The sequence below is a fragment of the Rhinolophus sinicus genome, linkage group LG01 (assembly GCF_036562045.2).
Source record: "Rhinolophus sinicus isolate RSC01 linkage group LG01, ASM3656204v1, whole genome shotgun sequence".
Taxonomy (NCBI): domain Eukaryota; kingdom Metazoa; phylum Chordata; class Mammalia; order Chiroptera; family Rhinolophidae; genus Rhinolophus; species Rhinolophus sinicus.
The window spans coordinates 26,614,105-26,638,573 of NC_133751.1; the positions used below are offsets into that span (position 1 = coordinate 26,614,105).

The 24,469-nt window shown below is 40.2% G+C and overlaps 1 protein-coding gene across 1 annotated transcript in view; it reads left to right on the plus strand.

Annotated features, from left to right (window-relative positions):
* TIPARP (TCDD inducible poly(ADP-ribose) polymerase) overlaps positions 1-24,469 on the plus strand; it is a 116,110-nt gene that overhangs the window by 24,851 nt on the left and 66,790 nt on the right. Inside the window, exons 2-3 of the mRNA XM_019731964.2 lie at positions 8,590-8,783; positions 18,259-18,328. The gene's annotated coding sequence lies outside the window, so the exon portion shown is untranslated. The remainder of the gene's footprint in view (positions 1-8,589; positions 8,784-18,258; positions 18,329-24,469) is intronic.

Sequence of the window (24,469 nt, forward strand, 5' to 3'; positions counted from 1 at the left end):
AGCTGCCCTGCTTGAGGAGGAAAATAAAAAAAGCAGAGATATGGTTACAGCTGATGTGTTTTTCCTTACCAGTTTGCCTTGGGTAGCCTCAGTTCTTCCTTTTGTCCCAAATTCTTCATTTGTAAATCCCAACAGTCTATTTACCACAATATTGTGACAACTCATTATTTAAAGGTATTCATCATTCCTTGGAAGAAAGGCTACATAAATATTACAGAGCCATTTTTAAAAAATATGAAATGTATTCACCTGAATATATGACAGTTATATTTCTGATTATAAATAAATAAATGGGTGCTCACTTTCTAACTGAGTCCGAGGACATGGTTGCTCTGAGCCCCTCTGCCGAATCTCACAATTCAGGCTGATGGCAGCCAGACTCCAAGTCAGACAATACACCAGGAGTGAGTGTCCCTGAGGCCTCAGGAAACCACCTCCCAGGCAGTGGCTATGGCTCCGAGTGCCTTTTCATTCAAACCTTCTACTACACTAAGTGCCATAAGAGAAATATGAAGAAGAAGCAAGATAAGGGATATGGAAGCTGTGATATATTCATAGAGTGGAATACTACGCAGCAAGAAAAAATTAATTAAATATATGTACAGCATGTATGCGTATGAATTTCATAAACATTTATGTTGAAAGGAGACAGACAAAATAATACATATTGTATGGTTGTATTCATATAAAGCTTAAGAACAGGCCAAACCTGGGGTGGTGGGTAGGGTGTGTATAGAGTGGGAAGGGGCCCAAGCGAAACTTATGGAGTGGGAAAAATGTTTTCTGTATTGATTTGTGTGTGGTTACATACAGGTACAAAAACGCATTGAAACCATAAGGTTGGACACTGTGATTAGTGCACTTGCTATACCTCAAGAAAAAAGAAAATGAAGTAAAAATTACGTAGGCTAAAGACTGTTGAGCTGTGATACGCATGGTAGGGTCTGCAGCCAGAGCTGAAGGCAGGGACGAGCTCACACCAGGGCTTGTGTGTTGAGCCAAGGGTTTTGCCCTTTATCCAGTAAGTCCAGGGATTTCCTGAAGAAAGCTTGTGATCAGATTGGAGTGGTGAAAACTCACTCAGCATCATTCTGTATAAAGGGAGGACTGGATCTGGGGTAAAATGGAAAGCAAGGAGAGGAGACTAACCTTAAATAGTCCTCATTTGAGAAAAATCTATATTATGTTGGTGCAAAAGTAATTGCGGTTTTTTGCACCAACCTAATATTTCTATCAATTTGATCAGTGCACACTTTCTATAAAGACAAAATGTCCACCCATGAAATTGGGGGAGGGAGTAGTAGCTACCTGGACCCATTCTGCCAAACCAGGCATGGAGACAATTTAAAAATGGCTTTTCTGGGGCTTCTGAGCCTCTGCGGGTTCAGAAAGACTTCAGCTCCCCGGGCGGGCCTTCCTGGCTCACTGCCCATTTCAGCTTCTCATACTTCCCCACCCCCAACTCCCGTGGTTTCGTGTGGTTTTCTTCACAGCATTTGCATCGAGGAGGAAGAGGTGGTCACTTCTGGCCATACTGATCTAAATAAAATGAAGAGGTCACAGGGTCATTTCCATGGAGATTATGTGTAAGCTGTGTATGCTTAGGCATGCTGTCAAAATTCAAGAAATTTTCCATATTAAAATGAAATATTGCTGATTTAAAGATAAGCGTTTTTTAAAACACTGAATTTAACATAAATGATTTTTAATGTAGCTCCATCATAGATGTAGGTTCTTTAATTTTTGTAGTTGTTTTGAGCTGTTTCTACTTATTCAATAAACATTTTTTAAAAACTACTTAAAGTATACCTGTTTAGGTGCTTTAAATGCATATACACAGGATAACGCTATGTCTGTAATCTGAGCTCTTTTTTGATGAATGCTTCTTCAGGTATGGTCCTGTACTGTTCATGAGACACAGTGAAGTAGCTACTTACAGGCCATTAAATAAATAACTTATTTAGATTGAAAGCAAATGTAATACTCTAATTTTTAAAAATGGTCTGTGTGTGTGTGTGTGTGTGTGACATATGAGTACTTAATTCACAAATGGAGTACCTGAACCTTCAGGTACTGTCAAGACCTTTAGCAATTCAGGTAATATAACCTCTGAACCCAAAATCGTACAGCTCAAAGGAAAGCCAAAGATCAGTCAACGAAACCCACCGACTTGACAAACGGAGACACCAGCTCCATCAAAGCGCAGGAACCCGCCCAAGGTCGCCCTGTTGATGCAGGGTTTTGACAATGCTTTCTTTCACTTCCAGATCAGGTTTCTTTTTAATATCTTAAGTAAAAATTCATCCTGCTAATTTGAAGAGAGGAAGAAAAAGGATATTGAAAAACTAATTACACATGTAGGGATATAAGAAAATGACCACCTGTGGTGGGATTAAGCTAGCTGTGAGCTGGGAAGGACAGGACAATAGGAGATCAAAGTGTGAGGTTGATTACATGCCTAAGAAGGAAGAAAGCACTGATGGGGTGGGGTCTGCTTTCTGCACTAGACCCCAACTAGTCACGACGGAGATTGATGGGAGTGGGAGGAAGGATGGAAGGCAGTTTAGAAAGTGGGATAATTATTAAAAACCAAAATTAATGCAAAGAAACCGTGATAAACAATAAAAATATACCTACAGACAGGCTCTGAGGCTGCACTTGCACGATCCTGCCTCCCTCATTTTGCTCAAATCCTGGCCCTGGTTCTAATAAAACTTGGTTTACAATAATTGGCAGCTGGCCTGTGAGCCATGGTTTGTCAATTTTGTTTTTAAAACATTGCATTAAAATAATCACCTTGATTGCTGAGTTTTTTGACATCCTCTTAAAGTTTGTGCCCAAGGTGAGTAAGGACTCACCTCACCTTCGTCCTGGCCCGAGAGGACCCTGGCAAACAGTGTAGAGGGGCTAAATTAGCTGATAAGGCAGCTTGAGTATAAAACAAAATGAAGTTACATGTGCCTGTGTTCATGTAATTACTCTCTCATAGAGCTGCCTTAGATTCCGGACAGTACGTTTTGATGAGTGAGAGAGAAGATGAAAACCATAGTACCTCCCGGGCTTGGGTGGAGTGAGCCCAGGGTGCAAAGACCTCCCTAACCAAAAGCTCACCGAGCCGATCAGGAGCAAAACTGCAGCACTAAATGATCCAGGGCTGAAACTAGTGCTTTAGCAATTCCCACATTATTTCAGTGTCTAGTATTCTCTCATCTCATATTTATATCTCCCCAAGCTGCATACGAGAGCCCCTTTGGTCATTTTTAAGCATGCATTATGGTTCGAAAGCAACTCAGGGTTCCAAAGGAAACCACAGTCAAAGATGAAATTGGAATTTCTTCAGGATGTGAGTGGTGATTTGTCTGTCTCATGATTCTTATACACTCATTTCCCAAATAATCTCCAGTCTGAAAGAACACATCTGAAATGTTACAACTCCTGCAAGAATGTACAGTACAATGATTCCCTGTTCCAGGACATTTTATGCCTTAGTAACTCTTTAACAGACTTTGGATATTTTGTTTTCCTACTAAGGTGTCAACTGAACTCATAATCACTTTTAGGGTCGGCATGGCTTCCTTTTAACTGATCTGGTACATACTTAAAGATTTCCTGATGTCCAGATCTGGGAACATTGTTACCCATGAGGTCATTGTAAAGGTAGCACAGTTGTCTTTAAAAGTCTGCAAACAGTTCTCAGAATTGGCTAATGTGATGTTTGGGTATATCTAACCTCCCAAACCAAACTATTAATTTGGTTGTGCTGAAACTTTTTGGGCTCATCTGTACAGCCAGTTATTTGGGGACAAGTTCATTTTTTTGCCATGAGAATTTTAGCCATTTTATATTATAGCTTTTAGACTTCGTTGCTGCCAACTGGGATAACTGTATCCATAAAAGGTTTTCTTCCTTCTCTTTTTAAGTTTTTTGTTGTTGTCATTGTTGATTCCTGAAGATATGGTGAGGTTTCTTTCTCTTCATATCTTACCAGCTAAATTATTTGGTGGGTCACAAATAAAAAACACATAGCACATAGTCATTCATTAAGGAAGAGAAGAAAACGAAGACATAATGAATTTTCTGGAGCCAAAGAATACTCCTTTATCTTTTCTCTCAGAGTATATTTGGGATATAAAATGAGAACAAACCTGAGGACATGTTGCTACGCATCTACGTGCTTCTGTTGCCAAGTACAAGAGGTGAAACAAGTCTCTGATAAATATCTTAGGGGTACACACTCATACTGGACAACCCGAAAATGACTGCCCTGTACTGGAAAGAACATAGAGCTCCCCTCATCAATTTAGAGGCTTCTTTTTGTGCCTGCCTATACATGCTGGATAGCCCAGTTGGCTGGAGCATTAAGTACCAACCGCTCCACAGCAGAGAACAAACTCAGAGTGCTCTGGGGGGTGCTGAGACGGGAAGGCTCAGCGTGAACAAGGAGGAGGGAGTCTGGAGGTGAGCCCTGAAGCACCAGCCTGGCTGTGATGGAAGGGGGGCTCCAGGGAGCAGTCTAGTTAGCATGGCCTCCCTGAAGTTGAGGGACACCAGGGATAGTCCCATTTTTTTGAGGTCCTGGTATACTAAAAAATAAATGTTAAAAAAGATATTGAAATTGCAATGTATAATATTTTAAATGTTTACAAACATTAACATTACAAACTGAACATCTCCCATTGGTGTATTTCTGTGGTTGTTTTACCTCATTGGCAATTATGTCCAAAGTCCACGTCTGAGGCCCTCAGTGGATGGTAGGCCCCAGCCAGATGCCTTCCTCAACTCGGACCAGACAGCCCAACGGGCAAGGCCTGCCTCTTTTTTAACCTACACCCTGAAATGCTTGTACCCTGAGCATTCCCTCAATAAGTATATGTTGAATCAATGAATTGAATGTTCTCTAAACAGAAGCAAAGACTTTCTCACCTCATTCCTCCTCTGAAATGCCTCCATACTTGCTTTCCTCTAATCATGCATCCTAGCTACCTTGAGATTCTAGCTCAGCACCATGTTTTTTCTGAAGTCTATCTGTCCCGGTTACTGTGCCCCATTTCCTCTATATACTCAGAAGTCCTCCTGTGCTCAGTCAGAACCATTTTGAATAGCTTGATACTCCCGCACCCAACCCTCCACTCCCAGCCCAGCCCAGAAAATTCAAGCCCTTTTGCAGTCAGGAACCATGTCTTACTCTTTTGTGTCTCTAGTGTAAGGCCTGTAATTTCATGTGCTGTCTTGACATCTGTGAGCCTGTCAGGACCCCAGAGACCTAACCACGAGCTCTCCTGCTTTTGCCAGATAACCCTACCCAGTGGGAAACACCCCCCTTGGCTGGTTCCCCCATTAGCCGGACCAGCTACATTTCACCTGGTCCTCAGAACCTAATGGATATTACTTTCCTGCCAGCCTGTACAATTATTCAAATAAGCCAGTCACACCCTCCCATGGAAACCAGGGGTCACCCTGCCTCTTGTTCCTGTAAAGCCTACCTCCCACAACCCCTGCTTGTTCACTTGATTCCTAGATGCAACCCTCCTGTGACCCTCCATGGTGTGTGATGTCCTCCCACAGGCTGGAAGTATGCGTGACTAATATACTGCTGTGAAGCTCATCTATGTAGAGTCAGGTGTAGAATGTTTGGCCATTTTGTACAATTTAGGGTGGGAAATCCCTCTTTCAATATGGGGTGAATAGGAGGTGATCAAAATGGTATCCCACACAGAGCTGTCACTTAATAAATTTTTGTCGATTGCATGACCTACATTCTGTGAAGTCCCTAGGCAGGTCAGAGACTGGAAATTAAATAAGTGTGGGGACAGAATCCCAGAGAGCAGTTTCCAGGCTCTTGGCCTCACGTGGAAAGGTGCTGGCTCAGGTAGTAGGTCATCAGCTGTTCCTGGTTAGCCACTGATAATTAGCCACTGATAACTGCCCAGGCTGAGCTAGCAAGAGCGGATTGCAGTTAGCATGGCACATTGCAGTTAGCAAGTAAGGTTGGTTGGCAGGCAGAGAAGCAGATGGCGGATTGCGGATTGTGTGGATTCTACTTCCTGTGTCTCCAACCCAGCCGCCAGCGAGAATATAGTGGTATGACTCCCCTATTTATGGCTCCGTGGGTGTTCCTTTTTGGCCTCACCATATCCTGCGTTCTTGTGCAGGGAGCGGGAGCTGAGACCCCCGCATGACACCCTGCATAACAATAAGTATTTGCTGTATGTCTACAGCAAATTTATTTTCCTACAAACAACCCATTTGAATCATATAGCAATGGATTCCACTTGCATAATTATATTTCAAGCAATCTTTTCTTTACTACTGACCATGCTGTTTACCAATAAAAGTAAAGTTGTCTTAGGGCAAATCTGTATTCAATTTCTGTACTACTGATCTGGCATTTACAATTGCTAATTGGTAACAGAAATAAATTGTAACATTCACTTATGAAAACAAGATGCTAGTATCAGTCAACATAATCAAGAGACCAAAAACAGCTGAAAGCATATGAGAACTCAGACTTTTTCCACGTAAGAATTGACTTAATCTGTTTCATTGCCTCCATTTATCTCTTTTTTTTGCAAGCAAAAATGGCAACACTGAAGGTACAGAAAATCACATAGCATCTTCCTGGAATCTGTAATTAGCGTTAATTAGTGCTTCAGAGACAGTTTCATTGGCATTACTCTGCTATTTGTATCATTTGGTTTCCCAAGGTCCCCGAAAAATAAAATAGCCACGTTTTTACTCCTGAGGGTTCTTGCTTATCCTAAAGCAGCAGGTAAAAAATACACAACAGCCAGCAGCTGTCCTGTCTAATTTGCAAGTCACACTCCTTCTTACATGGGCCAGCTCTCCTCCCAGGGCCCTGCCACTTCTCTCTTCAAATTAATGTTGGTGAGTTAGGGACAGGGCTCTGAGATAGAACAGGGAATCGGCAGGGCTGAGGAAACCTCAGAGCCCCTCTGGTACCACTCTTCCATCACACTGGGTAGGTAATGACTCACTTTCTAGCCTCAGCTCTCCAGGAGGAAAACTCCAGGAGGCAAAAGTTAGTGCGAAATGATCATTAAACAATTTCAGCAAGCTTTAGGCCATAAGCCAAGTGCAGGGCCATTCTTTGAACAGCTGGCCGGTGCCTGAAATGAAGCTATACCCAACCACTCTGCTGTTCCTTCTCCCAGAATGGATGGTTTGGGTGAAACCCTGAGTACACTGTGACGTGCTGACCATGTGATGACTATTAGGCTGTTGACAGAAGCAAGTCTACGTGCTCAGGGTAGGGAGCAGGCAAGGAAAACAGGTATTTCCAAACAACTCACATGGCTTGCTACTGGGGACTAATCATTCCACCAGGACGTGGACGAGTGAGCCGGCTGGGCCAGGCCTACGTGTGCTTAATCCGCCGGCTCTGTGCGCAGGGGCCTTGGCTACGCACCACGCACGCCTATGTTCCAAAGCTGGGCTCTCCAAGCTCACGCAGCTCAGCGCCTCGGCCTTCACAATGGGCAGCCAGAGGACAGGCTTTGGTTCCCATGGTGGCTAGAAAAGGAAAAAGAAAGTACAAAAAATAACACAAAAAAACTTTCCTGACACAATGCTAAAGGCAGGAGGCAGGCAGGGTGCCAAGCCCCTAAGAAAAGCAGAAGTGACTCCTCCTGAAGTAATCATTTTGTGTTGAGTTAAGAGAAGCCACCAGGACAGCAGCTGGTCTACAGTTTGTGTGCCCAAAGTTTGACCATTTTGCTGCTGATCGCTGTTGGCTTGACCAGCCAAAAAAACAAACAAAAAAAAAGTCCCCACACTTGACCCCTAGGTATGGAGAACTTACTTAGTATTCGATACACAAACTTTCCACATTTTAAAAAAAATTTTAAAGAAAAAATAGGAAAAAAAATTTGTCCATAATCCAAGTGTTCAATACTAATAGTTTTATGCATACACTGCCAGTAATTGCATACATACATACATAAATGTATGTTTTTAAACCAGAACATACCATATAGTTATGTGATTTATTTTTTTAACTTTTGAAATTTTATCATGCTTATCTTTTCATTTTAAGAAACATATATTGACTTCATAATTTTTAAGGCTGCATAGTATTCCAAGTGGGTGGGTATACCATAATGTACCCATCCAATCCTCTGTTGCTGAATAGTGGGTATAGGTTCCATTTTTCTGGATCATAAAATAAAAATACCCTCTCTATATAATTGGGTTCTAGAGTTGACAGCTCAGACAGGCTTTGGAGCTTTCATTGTGTATCTAGCACTATCCAGGGAAATAAATTTTGACCCGTAAAATCAAAGATGTGGGAAGCCACTACTAGAATCCCTTTTCCTTACTAATATATCCTTGCAGCAAGGTGTCCAGCAAAAATCAAAACCCAAAGCCAACAAGAACGAAAACAACAGTGAGACCAAAAAGAACTGTATTTTTCTCTCTGTCTTGCAAAATGGGGTATCTATTTGACTCACTACTGGCCAGTAAGATACAAGTGAAAGTCTGCTGAAGAGGTCTGAAAAAGTTTGCTTTCCTATTATAGATGTCTCCTTTCATTCTTGTTACTTTCTTTTCTTCTCCCTCCCTGGAATGCAGCGTTCTGTCTGGAGGTGGATCAGCTGTCTTGTGACTATAAAGCGACCATGAACAGAGAAGCCGCACACCAAGGACGACGGGGAAACAGAAAGGCAGAAAGAGTCTGGAAGCTGATGATGCCAGGGAGCTGCCGCCTCACTCCTGGACTGCTCACCTCTGGACACACAAGGAGAAGAAATCCCTGTTCGATTGAGGTATCTAACTGTGGTTTCTACTGCATGCAGCTGAATAGAATCCCTATTGATGCAGAAAGCTTCATCAGCCTTTTAGTTGGACCTAAGGATCAATAGAATTTATACATGAATTAAAGTAGAGAAAAGTATTGCAGCCCGAGCAGATAACAGCAGAAAACGTATTTTATCTTACAAGAGGAATGAGGGAGGGGTCTGTATTGTTTATTCGTGTGCAAACATGAGGGAGGGGGGATATGAGGCTAGATTGAGAACAGACACTAAAGCAGCTCTGCCCAATAGAAATATACTGTGAGCCACAAGTGCAACTTGAAATTTTCTAGTAACCACAGTGAGGAAGTAAAAAAGAAACAGGTAATAGTAATGAGATGAATTACTCACCAAAAAAAAAAAAAAGGAAAATTAATTTTAACCTACATTTTATTTAATTTACATATGCATGTAATTTCAACATGTAATCACTGTATCTTATATTCTCTTTTTTATTCAAAGTTTTCAAAATCTGGTGTGTATTTTCCATTTGCACAGCCTCTCAGGACTGAACACACTTCACCTCAGTAGCACAGGTGACTAGTTGCTACCTTATTGGGCAGTGAAGTTTTGGAATCTGGAATCTTGTATTTAAAAGTTTGAACTGTAACAACAGAAGTATAAACAGAGCCATACTTTAATTTCTAAGAAAAAAATCTAACATATTCCAACATTACAGTGTTATATTTTATTTCAAAATGTTATGGCTTATGGTTTTGGGAGACAAAACACACATGTATAGCAGATTCTCAAGAGAGTATGTTTCTGTGGAACAATAACAGCAGTAATCTGAAATTCTAAAGTCAGGGATACCTGCTGAGTCCCCTTAACCTTAGAATGTTTCTTTTGCAATAACATTTTTAGGGTATTTGTTTTAAAAAATAGAAGCCAATATGAAAGAAAATAAAATCACCTACTACAGATAACTATGATCAACATGTTAGTAAACTGTCTTCTAGAACGTTTTTATGTATGAATACTTTTACACAGTTGAGATTACACTTTTTATACTATTCTCTATTCTTACCATTATTTCATAAGCACTTTTTCTATCATTAAAAATTCTTCAAAAATATCATTCTCAATGGCTGCCTTATATTATTTCTTCAAATGAATAAATCAAAATTTGTTAACATTACCTTAATGTAAGACAGTTAGGCTGTTCTAAACTTTTTACTACTATAAATAATTTGTGCCAACCGTCTTTATAATAAAACTATTCTCATAGGCAACATTACTGGAACAAAAAGCATGGACACTTTTTAATCTCTTGACATACATTTGCCAGACTTCTTCCTAGGAAGATTTGAACTAATTTACACTCTCACCAAAATTGTGTGAGCATATATATCCCTCTACACTGTTACCAGCATTCTGTGTTAACCTTATTAAAAAAGCAATGGAGAAAGAGGATAAATGTGGGAAATTGCACGTCGATGTGCTTTAATTTATACTAGTTGATTACTAGTTAGAACAAACATTTTTTCCTTTGGTATTTAGCAACCAGTGTTCCTCTTATTAATTTTATGTACTCTTTATATGTTAACAAATACTTTGTCATGCTTTAAAAAACATTTTCAAGTTTTCTTACATTTTAATTTTATTGTTTTCTTTTAAAAAGTCAGATTTATTGTGGTACATTTTACATATGGTAAAATTCACCTTTTTAGTTAAAAGTTCTAGGAATTTCCACACATATAGACAGTCAGGTAATGAGCACCACTGTCAAAATACATATTTCCATTACCTCCAAAAATATTCTTCATGCCCTTTTATAGTCAACTCTTCTCCCACCTCTAGCCCCTAGCAAACCACCCATCTGTTTTCCACCCCTGTAGTTTTGCATTTTCCAAAATGTCATATAAATGGAATCATACAGAACATAGCCTTTTGAGTCTGGCCTCTTTCAATTAGCACAAAGTGTTTGAGAGATCCATCCATGTTATTGTGTATGTCAGTACTTTGTACTTTTTTATTGCTGAGTAATACTCCAGTGTATAGAACCCCACATTTTGTTTATCCATATACCAGTGGATACACATCTGAGTTATTTCTAGTTTTGTCAATAATAAATAAAACCACTATAAATATTTACATACAAATGTTTGAACACAAATTTTCATTTCTCTTGGGTAAATACCTCAAAGTGGGATCACTGGGTCGTGGAGTGAGTATATATTTAACTTCATAAGAAACTACTAAATTGTTTTTCTAAATGGCTCTCAATTTGTTATTCCTACCAGGGTTGTGTGAAAGTTTCAGTTGCACCACCTCTTCACTAGCCCTTGGTATTGCCAGTTTTGTTTTTGTTTTTGTTTTTATTTTGGGTTTTTTTAAGCCATTGTAATAAATGTGCAGTGTGTGTAGTAGCATTTCATTGTGATTATAATTTTCACCTCCCTGAGAAATACAAAAACAAATAAACAATGCCTAGTGTAATAAATATTCTAAAGAAATTAACAGTATTTGTGAATTCAAATGTATTGATACTTTTGTTTATTATTTTTCTACTGTAGGGAAAGTTCTTTCCCCATGAGTAATCAGAAGAAAGTTCAGCAATATTTTTAGGTGTTTTAAAATGATTTTCTCTAAATTACTTACATTTTTAATCCATCTGGACACATATTTAGTTACTAGTTGCATGGTGGTGATATCTATATTCACTTTTTTTGGAAAAGCTAGTTGGTTTTTTCTGTAACCTTATTGACGAATCCATTCATCCCATTTATTTGTGAAGCCTCCCTTATTAAATAATAGGGTCTTCTCCTAGGCAATCAAATCTGTTCCATTTATCTATCTGTCCATCCATTCAACAATTACTTATTAAGCACTTACTGTGTACGAGGCACTAGTCTAGTTTCTGGGAATACAATATTTAGTTAAAAAGTAAAGATCCTAAACTCTTGGAGCTTACATTCTAGTCAGGTAAGACAGATAATAATTAAAGGAATGAGTAATTATATAATACCTATTTTGAATAGTGTTAAATGCTAAGAAGCAAAGTAAAGTGGGGTAAAGGGCATGTAGTATGAGCAAGTGCCCTTTTGGATAGGTTGGTCAGAACAACCAACCTCTCTGAGAAAGAGATATTTGGGACTTGTGTGTATTAAGGTTATAAGACAAGGAGGCATCTAGAGGAGGAGCATTCCAGGCAGAGCCACCTGAAAATGCAAAGACTTTGTGATAGGAATGAGCTTAACAAGTTGGGGGCAAAAGCAAGGAAGCCACGGTGGATGAAGCTAACGGAGATGACAAATGTAGATAAGGTGAGAAGGGCACTTAGACGGCACAAGTCATGTAGATCCTCGTAGACAATTTATATTCAGATGAAAGCTACCGTGTCCCCGAAAATAAGACTAGCAGGAAAATCAGCTCAAATGTGTCTTTTGGAACAAAAATTAATATAAGACCCAGACTTATTTGATTATAATATAAGACTGGGTATAATATAATATAATAATACCAGGTCTTATATTAATTTTTCCTTCAAAAGACGCATTAGAGCTGATTGTCTGGCTAGGTCTTATTTTCGGGGAAACACGGTATTGAAGATTTTGAGCAGAGGGGTGATGTGATCTGATTGACATTTTAAAAATACCACTCTGGCTGCTGTGTGGATAAGTTAGATATATTTAATTTAAATAAAAATGAATCTATTGAAATAAAAATAATTAGATAATAGCAGAAGTGATATTTGGATATAGAGAAAAAATTATGACGGTGATATTTTCATGCCCAATGTGTGGGAAACACTGGCTTAACTGGTTATTGCTGGTATCCAGGCAACTGTACATTCCTGCAAGACTCTCTTATGACCAGCCATTTTCCTGAACTTTCTTGATACTTCTAAACATTCTCCCACTGATTCTTCAACAGAGATGTCTCTGCTCCGTGGTTATAGTGTTTGATACTTTCAGAATTAATGCACATCTATTATTACAGTAGAGCTTGGAGGAACTCACCTCAGAGAGTCTGAAATCCTGAAGCAAATCAGAGCTATCCCAGCTTCCATCAGTGATCCAACTGTGTGTGGAGAACTGGGTACCCGAGAGAGAAGGATGAATCGTCATAAACTGTCTCAAAGGCACACCCAGACACAGTCTCCCCAATGCCCCCCCCCATTGTTCTGGATTGGCATTACAGAAGAGCAGTTCCTAGAGCTGAGATGTGATTCCAGATGTGCCCAGAGAAGCCCCGTAAATAATTTACAATTCCTATGACCCCAGGAACAGAGTTCAAAAGATGTTTTCCTACCCAACTGAATGCACTGGGCAAAATTACATTTGTTTTTGAAAAAGTAATATAGACACATGGCAAAAAAACAATTCAGTGCGAGAGTATACAGTGAAAAGTTTAAAAGGGGGAAGTATGTATGTACACATGGCTACACGTGTGTTAGCATATATAGGAAATATTTCTGGAAAACTGCATAAGAAATGAGTTACAGTGGTTGCCTCTGCAGAGAGGACTACAGCGGATCTGAAGACAGGAAAATTAGAACGATTTACTTTTCACAGACTATTTTGTACTTTCTGAATTTTCATGGATTTTTATTGTGTGCATACATTAATTTTTCAATTAAAACTAATTTAAAAATAAAAATAGGGCATGTGTTTCTATCACTCATGTGAGGCGTCCTGGAAGCTCTCACTGCAGAGGCATTTAGCCAGGAAACCTCAGTTCTAGCTGGAGTGAAGTCAGAGACAGTTTACCTAAACCTTGACTCCTAGCTGCTGCTGGGCCAGAAGGGCCTGGCGCTCCCTCCTAGGTAGAAATAGAAGTCTCGCCTTACCTGAGAGAGATGGTGGGAAGTTCAGTTTGAATCCCAGCTGTGTGACCCACTGTGGGACATGAAGCAAATTATTTAATTACTCTGAGCCTTATTTTCTTCATCTGTGAAATGGGGTGAATAATACCTATTGGTGTTTTTTTAATGACAGCTTTTGTGTGTGTAAGATGTCTCCCAATTACTTGGATTTTAATTAATATCCATCATATTAAAAGTTTTAATTTTGTGGGGGGGATATTGGGGAGCAGTGTGTTTCTCCAGGGACCACCAGCTCCAAGTTGTTGTCCTTTAATCTAGTCGTGGAGGGCGCAGCTCAGCTCCAAGTCCAGTCCCTGTTTTCAATCTTAGTTGCAGGGGGCGTAGCCCACCACCCCATGCAGGAATTGAACTGGCAACCCTGTTGTTCAGAGTTCACGCTCTAACCAATCTGGCTGCCCCAAAAGTTTTCATTTTTAACCCTGATGTTTTTAAACCTTTTTAAGACAATACACAGAAAATTTTATATTGTATTTTTATTCTATTATGATATTAGATCACATCATTTTATAAATCAAATGGAACACCTTTGTGGAATGACTCAATTCTTTAATTATTTGCACTTCATTCATAAATTTAATGAATAAGAATTTCTTAAATGGTCAATCCTGCTTACATAATTAAACAGATTCCTTTAGAGTTTCAAACCACAATTATGAGTTTACTATATTTTATTCTCTCAGACTCCTCGAACACTTCAAAATGTAGAGTTATAAATCTCACAAAATCTTAGAACTTTAAGCAATTCTTTATCTAAAATAGTCGACTTAAGAATTTAACCCATCAAATATCTTTTAAAAAATCATATGTATAAAAACAGAACAATTCTTTTTTTTTTTTTAAACTTGCTACTAAACAATTTACTCAAATATATCACTACCTCAAAGTACAAAAAAAAATTTTAACACTTTTCTGGGGTTTTGCTCACCTAGTGTTACTCAGTTGAAAAGGAATTATATTTTGAACACATGTTTTGAGCTGTTATCACATTTCACATTATTTCATAATTTTAGATGTCTATTGACTTCTAACCTATGGTATTTTACTGACTATGAGGATTAAATATGATAATTTATATTAACAGACATTCTTACCCAGTATTCAGAACAACAGAGGTATTCAGTTATTCATCACAGTTTCGAGTTAGGAAGGAAGTGGAGGCAGATTGTGAATCTGCAAATCAATAATATTGCCTTCCAATATTGGCCCTTCCCCTTCCTTATAACAAAACCTGATTTTTCTCTGGGAGCAATACACCCAGCTAATAGACTACATTTCCCAGCTTCCCTTGCAGCTATGTATGATCATATGACTAAGTTCTGGCCAATCAGCAACAAGCAACAAGATGTAACTGTAGAAATTATAGAAGTCTCCTTAGAAGGGCACACCCTTCAACTTCCCTTCCTGTCACATGGGCAGCTCCAGCAGCCATCAAGTGCCACAGCCCAACGATGGCAGATACAGAAACCTGGAAGCTCTAGTCCCTGATGACCATGGAGCACTATGTTACTCCTGGACTACCTATAAATTTCTTTTAAATGAAAGGAAAATAAAATTATATCTTTTTTAAGCTGCCATTTTTCAAGTCTCTGTGATTCACAGCCAGACTTAATCCTGGCAAGTCTTATATATCTTATTGTCCCACCTCCCTCATTATCAGAACCCTGCATTATGAGCTAGAAAACCAAGAATGTCACATATGTGGATACATGGACACAGTTTTTATGAAATACATATTTTTAATTGTTGTCACATTAGAGCCATAGGTTTATAGGTATTTAAATTTTTTAATTAATATTTTACTATATGCTAATTCATCTTTCATAAGATTAAATTGTTTATTTAAAGAATATCCAAAAAATGTCCCCAGGTAGCATTAAGAAGAAAATAAAATAACATGCTGCCTGCCCATACCAGGGTCTGTGTAAGATGTGGGCCCCTCCAGGATGCATAAGGCAAGCCCTAGGCCCTTAGCTGAGTTAACTGGAATCTTGTGGGTACTAGCCTGACATTCCTTCATCTAGGGGACCTCCTAACCTTTGGCTCAACTTCCTCTAAGCCTAATACTGCCAGATTGGCTTTCCTCATCTATTGTTCCCAAAGAAGCTTGGCAGAAACATAACAAGTTGGAGTTTTTCTTTCTTTTAGCACTTCAGATATTTGAAATTGTGTGGGATGACTCAATTCCAGGAAACTTCAGGTATCCTGTGACACTTGTTCAGTGAAGTGTTGGAAAAAAACCTACTCTAGGGTTTTACTGAAAGATGTGAGCAAGCCAACTTGTGGGAGGCAAGGACAAAATGTAACTTCAAAAGAGTGTCTCTTTCATTCCCTGTGGTTTGCAACATTGGTCTTCTCTGCCCAACTCCTACATTGTTTCCTTGAGCCCAGCCTCTGTGTGCTTGGCTCCAGAAAAGCCCTGCCACTGACTTCCCCATAGCAACTGGCTCACAGTCTCCTCCGAATTCTATTTATGAATGTGTGTGTTCAATTATAAGCTCTTTCAAATCCTTTGAAGGGATTATTTATCCGATGTTTAGTAAAGCCTCGATATTAGATATTATCTCCTTTACTGCACTTATCTTTCCTTCAAACTAGGCACTATGAAACCCATTTTACAGATGAGAAAACCAACTCAGAGGTCAAGAAACTTGGCCAGAGTTGCAAAACAAGTATGTATTGGAGCTATGAATTAATTTCAAATTCATGTTGTTTTTCTACTGCCTCCTTCAGCCATGTCAGAAAGAAACTGGGGTATTAATGTCACTTGCTACCAGCAAAATGGAAAGATCACAGACTTTGGAAAACAAACCTGGGTTTAATTCCATTTGGTTATTTCTGAGTTATGTGACCACAGATAATATATTTAAGCTGGTTTTCTCATCTGTAAAAATGGGAATAATAATGGTATCTACCTAATGGCATTGTCAAGAGAATGTACAAATGAGCTCGGCACATGCTAGATACTGGTTGAATAGTAGCAATGATGGCTTTTAAAAATTAATTTAACCTTCAAGATGATGGCTAACTAACTGATCATCTAGCATAAGCCAGACCTAGGAGTTCCAATTGCTTTTCAAATGTCATTGAAGAAATAGAAATTCATTCCTTCTATAAATGTTTATTGAACATCTACTCCATGCCAATACTATTCTAGGGACTGGGGATTCTGAAGCTTACATTGTAGTAAGGTGGTGGGGGAGAAGCAGTAAATATAATAAATCAGTTCATTATATAGTAAGTTAAAAAATAGTAAGTTCTATGTGGGGGAAAGTAGAAAAGTGGAGAAACAAACTGCAGTATTGTACAGACAGGTCATGGCAGGCCTCACTGAGAAGGTAAAAACAAAGCTTTGAAGGAGGTGAGGGAGTCAGCCAAGCAGACATCTGAGAAAAGAGGTGGATTTACTATATAGCTAGTGAAGTTTAAATTTCAAGATCCCTAACTTGCAGGCATCCCATCTAATTTTGTATTTGTGATTTCTTAATGAAGACATACAAATTTGCATACATTTTAGTATTTACCCCTGCAGAAAGGTTTTTCCAGCAGAAGAACCAGCTAGAGCAAACTCTGAGGTGAGTACATCTGCCTTGCTCAAGGAATAGCAAGGACAGCCTCCCATCGTAGGAGCAGAAGGAACAGAAGAGGTAGGAGGAAGGGGGTAGATTATGTAAGGCCTTGGAGGTCACTATAAGAACTTTGACTTTTATGGGAAGCCATTGGGGGTTTTGAGCAGAGTTGTGACATGATCTGACTTACCTTTCAAAGCATTGTTTTGCCTGGAATATTGGGCAGAAAAAAAGGAATAGTTGAGAGGCTGTGGCAGTAATCCTGGGATGAAAGATGATGGTGGCTTTGACCAATATGGCAGCAATGATAATGGAAAAGTGGCTGGACTCTGGGTATATTTTGAAAGTCAAGTCAATGGGATTTCCTGATGGATCAGTTGTGAGTTCAGAAGAAGAGAGACAGCGTGAGATCACCATCTAAGTGAGCCTAGACAAGGGAAGATAGCCAAGTTCTAAGGCAGAAGGCATGTCAACTTTTCAACAAAATAGTTTGGAAGCACTGGCCTCATATTTGACTGAAATAATTCTTTCAGATAAAAGCTGATAAAACACATTCACTTGTGTTTTAATTGGACTGATTGTTTAATTAAATTAAAGTAAGGTATGTATGAGGCTAAATCTTCCCTCTCCCACTCTGAAATTCAACTGAGATGTATTATATCAGGTCAAAGAAAAAGGCATCAGAATTGGAGTCAACAGTCAAAGGTCCTAATCCCAATTCAACAAATAACGGGACCAGGAGCAAGTCATTTAAACCTCCAGTCATTTGATTTCTGCATCAGCAAGATGAGAAGATTAGAACAAATGTCCCTTCCCCTTTCACATTTATGTTATTCTTTTTGAGAGGAGTCTGTAATTGGTAAGATTTCTTGTTTTATTTGTTTTGTTCCTGATATAGTATAAGGAATATAATTCTGTGTAGAGATGACTTAAAGTGTGCTTTACTCATATTTCTCTCCCTCACACTCCTCTTGATCTGCAAGGGAAGGGCATAGCCTGAACCAAATTCTTCTATCAAAACTGAGTCAGAACATGATTCCCTTTCTCTTTGCAGGATTCCTAGGGGAGTGTACTATGGAGTTCCTGCTGAGGAAGGGCTGTTTCATTGGTCTGGCAACATGCAGGTATTTAATCAGATTTTTACCAGTAAGGAGAGTACAGGGCTGAAGCCAGAAGCTGCAGCTTTTACGTGTCATGGATCATCAAGCCCCTTGAGAATCTGGGGCAACAGCTACTCTCTCAGGTCAACAGGAAAGACATCATTGCCACCAAATATTAGAAATGGAATCTTCATCCTTTAATAAATGAAGAAGCAGAAAATAGAAGTGGAAAAACTTGCCCTGGTCCTCACCGTTAGTAAGTAGTGACAGCAGGCCTCCAGTCTGGTACTTGACTCTTGGCCAATGGTCATTCCATTATATGACGTTGCTTTGGTAAATTTTGTATTTCCCTACAAAGCTAATTTTTTAAAGTTTTTTTTTCCTTGGGGTGTTATGTTTTGTCCTTAACAGCATTATTGAGATATAATTCACATATCATAATATTCAATCATTTAAAGGGTACAATTCAATGGTCTTCCATACATTCACAGAGTTGTACGACCATCACCACTATCTAATTTAGAACATTTATCATTCTACAAGGAAAGCTTGTACCTGTTAGCAGTCATTGCGTTTCCCTTCCCCCCAGCCCTAGGCAACCACTGACCTACTTTCTATCTCTATGGATTTGCTAATTTTGGGCATTTCATACAAGTGGAATTACACAGCGTGGTTTTTTTTTTGTGGCTGGCTTGTTTCGCTTAGGATGTTTACTAGGTCCACCCATGTTGTAGCATGTATCAATACTTCCTTCCTTTCTATTGCCAAATAATATCACATTGTATGAAACGTTTTGTTTACGCATTCAGTGGATGGACATTTGGGTTTTTTGCACTTTTTGACTAGTGGTGCTATAAATAATGGTGCTATGAACACTTGTGTACAAGTATTTGTGTGGACATATGTTTTCATTTCTTTTGGTATATACCTAGGAGAATTGCTAGGTCATGTGATAACTCTATGTTTAACATTTTGAGGGACTGCCAAACTGTTTTCAAAAGTGGTTACATCATTTTACGTTCCTATTAGCAATGTGTACAGGTTCCAATTTCTCCACATTCTAGCAAATACTTTTTATTGTCTTTTTAAACTATAGCCATCCTAGTAAGTATGCAGTGATGACATATGTGGTTTGTGGTTACCACATTGCACAGAGTAGAACTGAATAGTCAGTGACTAAAATGTAATTCAAAACCAGATCATAAATTCTACCCTCATTTTTTCCAAGCTAACATTTATTGAGCCTTTTCTATGTGGCAGTTACCATACTAAGCATTGTCTTTGATTATCTCATTATACCACCAGCAGTAGGTACTGTTACTGAACCATTTTATAAATGAGGAAACTGGCTTAGAAAACTTAAGTTACTAATGGCTGGTAAGTGGCAAGTCTAGGATTTAAGTCTAAGTTTGTTTGTTTCCTGAACCAAAATCTTTAACCAGTACACTATACTGGTAAATATTTTGTTCAGTAGATTCACTTTTTCAAAATGAGTCTAATCAATCATTACCTTTCAAAGTTTTACCCTCACCATGCATCCTCTCTAACTCCCAGAGATATCTGCGTAGTTGTTCTCAAAGGCATCAGAATCATCTACTTCAATATGCTTCATTAGGTTGGTAGGTGTTTCTGATATATATCGTGTTTCCCTGAAAATAAGACCAGGTCTTATATTAAGTTTTGCTCCAAAAGACGCATTAGGGCTTATGTTCAGGGGATGACATCCTGAAAAATCATGCTAGGGCTTATTTCCCAGTTAGGTCTTATTTTCGGGGAAACACGGTACCAAAATTTGAGAACCACTCACTCTGTTGAAAATAAATTCAGCTGCAATTAAGAGAACAGTGCCATAAACAAGATAGAAGCTTATTTTTCTTACCTCTTAAGAAGCCCAGAGATAGTCTATAGTCTAGGGCCGGTATCAAGCTCAGTGGTATTGGGAACCATCTTGTTTCTTTGCTTTGTATGATTTCCACTTTTCAAGTTATCTCATTGTCCAATTGGCTGTTGGAGCTTCATCAATTAAGTTTGCATGCAAGTTAGCAAGAAGAAGGAAGAGGAGAAGTATACATACTTTCCCTTTAAGGATTGTCCAGGAATAAACATATACCGCTTCTACTTAGCCCCATTGGCCAAAATTAAGACATAAGGCCAGGCTCCTGCAGGGAGGCTGGAAAAAATAGTGTTTATTCTGAATGGCCATGTAGTCAGCAAATTATTAGAGGTTCTCTTATGATGGAGATATTAGGTGTGATATTTAATCTCTGTCATACTCAGGAAAGAGGAAAATTTACCTAATTCCTACCTCTAACTTCTGACAGGAGACGTGAGAGAAATTCTTTCTGTAAGAGATTTTAGATTCCATAAGGAAGGTGACTAAGGCAGTGGGTCTCACACTTTGCTACACATTGGAATCACCTGGGGATCTTAAAAACTGATGCCTGGATTCCATACCCATGACTTCCCATGCCAATTCTAATGTGCAATAAAGTTTGGGAACAACACTCCTAAATCTTTGGGATATTCAACCACTGGGTGTGGGTTTGCTCCATCAATGGTGTCATGCGGGAAACCTTGCTCACTGTGCCACGTGTCGTGCGGGGCGGCCTGCGGGGTCTCTGGTCTCGCTCCCCACATAAGAACGCAGGACATGGTTAGGCCAAAAAGGAACACCTATGGAGCCATTGATAGGGGAGTCATACCACTATAGGCTTGGGGAGGCTGGGTTGGAGACACAGGAAACAGGAGCCACACAATCCGCAACCCGCTGTCCACTTGTCTCTGCCAACCAACCTCACTTGCTAGCTGCAATCTGCTCTTGCTAGCTCAGCCACCATCTTCTTGCTAGCCCCATTTTTTGCTAGCGTAGTCACAGCAGTTATATTAGTGGCCAATGGCTCACTGTTTACAGATGATGGCCAACTAGCCAGAGCTGATGGCCATGTAATCACAGTTGATGGCCATTTACCACCTGAGCCAGCACCTTTCCACATGAGGCCGAGAGCCTATAAACTGCACTCCTGTCTCTGTCCCCACACTCCACCCCTACAGGGTCTCGCCTCACAATCTACACGACAAGTGTCTTCTGCGAGGGGCCCTGTGCGAGGAGCCTGGAAGTGAATGCAAATATCCTGGACACAGGCCAGGCTCTCTGGTCACAGCCAGGGTTTCTCAGGGCACTACCAGTCCTTCTGGCCACAGCCAGACTTCCTGGACTCAGCCAGGGCTCTGGGGGCACTGCCACTCTCTCTGGGCACAGCCAGACTTCCTGGGCTCAGCCAGGGCTCTCAGCACTGCCACTCTCAGAGTATCGTGCTGGAACAACAGCGGCTCACAGTCAAGGTGCTTACCTATTCTCAATGGTGGCTGGTCAAGACACAAAAGCAAACATCCGCCAGTTCCACTACATGGTGGTATGTTCCCAAACAGTCAAGTGGTCCATTGAATTAGGGATGGAAGGCAATTCCCCATAGTCCATAGTCATTCACCAGGGCTGTCGTGGGGGTGAGGGATGACCTTGACCTCACCCTCAGCTCCCAAGGAGGACTCAGCAAGCATTTCCTCCTGGGACTATAAGTCCTGCATCAGGGCTGCCTCAGCAAGCACTTCCCAGCCCACACGGCCGCAAGGACCTTCGCTTTCTCCGGCCTATGCTGGTTGGGGAACCGTCCAGGTCTTCCCACCCCTCCACGGGGGTCCAGCTCTCCAGCAGCTGCTCCTCCTGGTCTTCCTAAGACTGAGTGTTCATACGCACAAACTGCTCCACCACCCTTCGGTAAGTTTTGGCCGGCACCATACCCTGCTTGCTGCGCCATGTGTCATGCAGAGCGGCAGGCGGGGTCTCAGTCCCGCTCCCCACATAAGAGCGCAGGATATGGTGAGGCCAAAAAGGAACACGCACAGAGCCATAAGTAGGGGAGTCATACCTCTATAGTCTCGCTGGAAGCTGGGTTGGAGAAACAGGGAACAGGAGTCACACAATCCGCAACCCGCTGTCCACTTGTCTCTGCCAACCAACCTCACTCGCTAGCTGCAATCCGCCCTTGCTAGCTCAGCCACCATCTTCTTGCTAGCCCCCATTTTCTGTTAGGGTAGCCACAGCAGTTATATTAGTGGCCAATGGCTCACTGGTTACAGCTGATGGCCAACTAGCCAGAGCTGATGACCATGCAATCACAGTTGATGGCCGTTTACTACCTGAGCCAGCACCTTCCCATGTGAGGCCAAGAGCCTGGAAACTGCACTCCTGTCTCTGTCTCCAGAAACAGCCTCCTATTTTTTTACTCTGAATTGAAACCCTGGCAGTTGGACTGGTACATGTTACTGGTAATAAGACTAGGTATGATCAGGGTAAATCCATTACCAGCCCTGCAAAAGACAATTCAAAGGACATGTCCTACTGACAATTGCCAGTAACACTTTCATATATAGAGGAGAATGCATTTTAATTGTAGCTATATTTAAACATGGGAATTATTTATGGATGACATGAAAATAGCTATTTTGGGTGTGTGTGGTTGTGTGTGTGTGTGTGTGTGTGTGTGTGTGTGTGTAGCAGAGCTCAGACATGCTGGTGTATCATGCTTGAGCACAACATTTACATTGCAAACACAGAAACCTAGTCAAATCAAATTTGGATGGCCCTCTCTATTTGGCAGTATGCTTGTCATCGAGAAGCTCAAAATAACCTTTTAGAGATCCAAACAGTTGGCGCTGGTGACATCAGATATTTTATCCATTCAAGAAGATAGGTGGGCAAAGGTTATGTTTTCTTTGAATTGTTACTGCGGCGGTCTGTCTTTCAAGTTGAGATGTGAATTGAGAAGAGAAATAAAACAGAAATTTTTCAAAGAAGGAATCTAGACAGGACATCTCATCTACCTCTTCACCCTCAGAAAGAATGACATTAAAACATTCTAAACAGATGAGAATCTATACTATTTTTATAGCTCTTAAGTGACAGGATTGCATAACCCCATTCTCACAGTACCACATTTCCTTGTAACAATCTGCAGCTACGAAATTTTTCTTTGTGTCCAACCCAAAGGCTTTGACCAGGTTAATCCCATTTCCTCCTTGCTTGTCTTCAGTTCAGAGAGACAACAGCATTCTTTGTGAAATTTTCTCACACATTTGGAAACTATAATTTTAAAAAATCTTCTTTCCAATTAGAATAACCTCCCTTCATACCTTCCTCTTACATTGTTTTTAAAAGCGATCATCTTCATTGCAATTTTCTCTTAACCATGGGGTCCCCAAACGTGTCTGCACATTGGAATCATATGGGAGCTTCAGAAACTACTGATGCCTCTGTCCTACCCCCAAAGGCTGTGATTTAATTGTCTGGGGTGTGACCTGAACTTTGAGATTTTAAATATTCCCAATTTAAAATTTTAAATTGCAGAGAAGTTTGGGAACCACTATCTAAATCTACTGCAGCCCTATTACCCTCGACTCCCTCCTTGTTAATAAAACCTCAGTAACATCCCCAGATAAGGGATCATGATTGGCCTAAAAAGTGGTTCCCAGCCCTGGCTACGATTAGAATCACCTGTTGAGCATTGACAATAGGAATGCCTGAACCCCACCAACAAAAAAGAACATTTAAAGGTGGTACCCAGGGAAACTGTACTTTAAAAAATGCTCACCACATGTTTTCAATGCAAGTCAGTTGTTCTCAAAGTGTTTTTCCTAAGACCAGCATCATCAGCCTCAACTGGGAACTTTAATACAAATCCTCAGATCCTAACTCAAGCCCACCGGGTCAGAATCTCTGGGGGTGGAGCCCCCAGCAATGTTTAAACAAGCCCTCCAGGTGATGACAATGCTTGCTGAAGTTTGAGGAGCACTAGTCTAAGCCCATGACGACAAGCCTGGTCCCTGATTTCCTAGCTTCCTTTTCAACAACAGGTGGCCATGTTACCTAGTTCTGGCCAATGAGACCTACCGTGTTTCCCCGAAAATAAGACCGAGCCGGACAATCAGCTCTAATGTGTCTTTTGGAGCAAAAATTAATATAACACTCGTCTCATATCATATCATATCATATCATATCATACTGGGTCTTATATTAATTTTTGTTCCCAAGGACGCATTACAGCTGATTGTCCGGCTAGGTCTTATTTTCAGGGAAACACGGTAGTAGAGGTCTGGGAAGAGATGGTT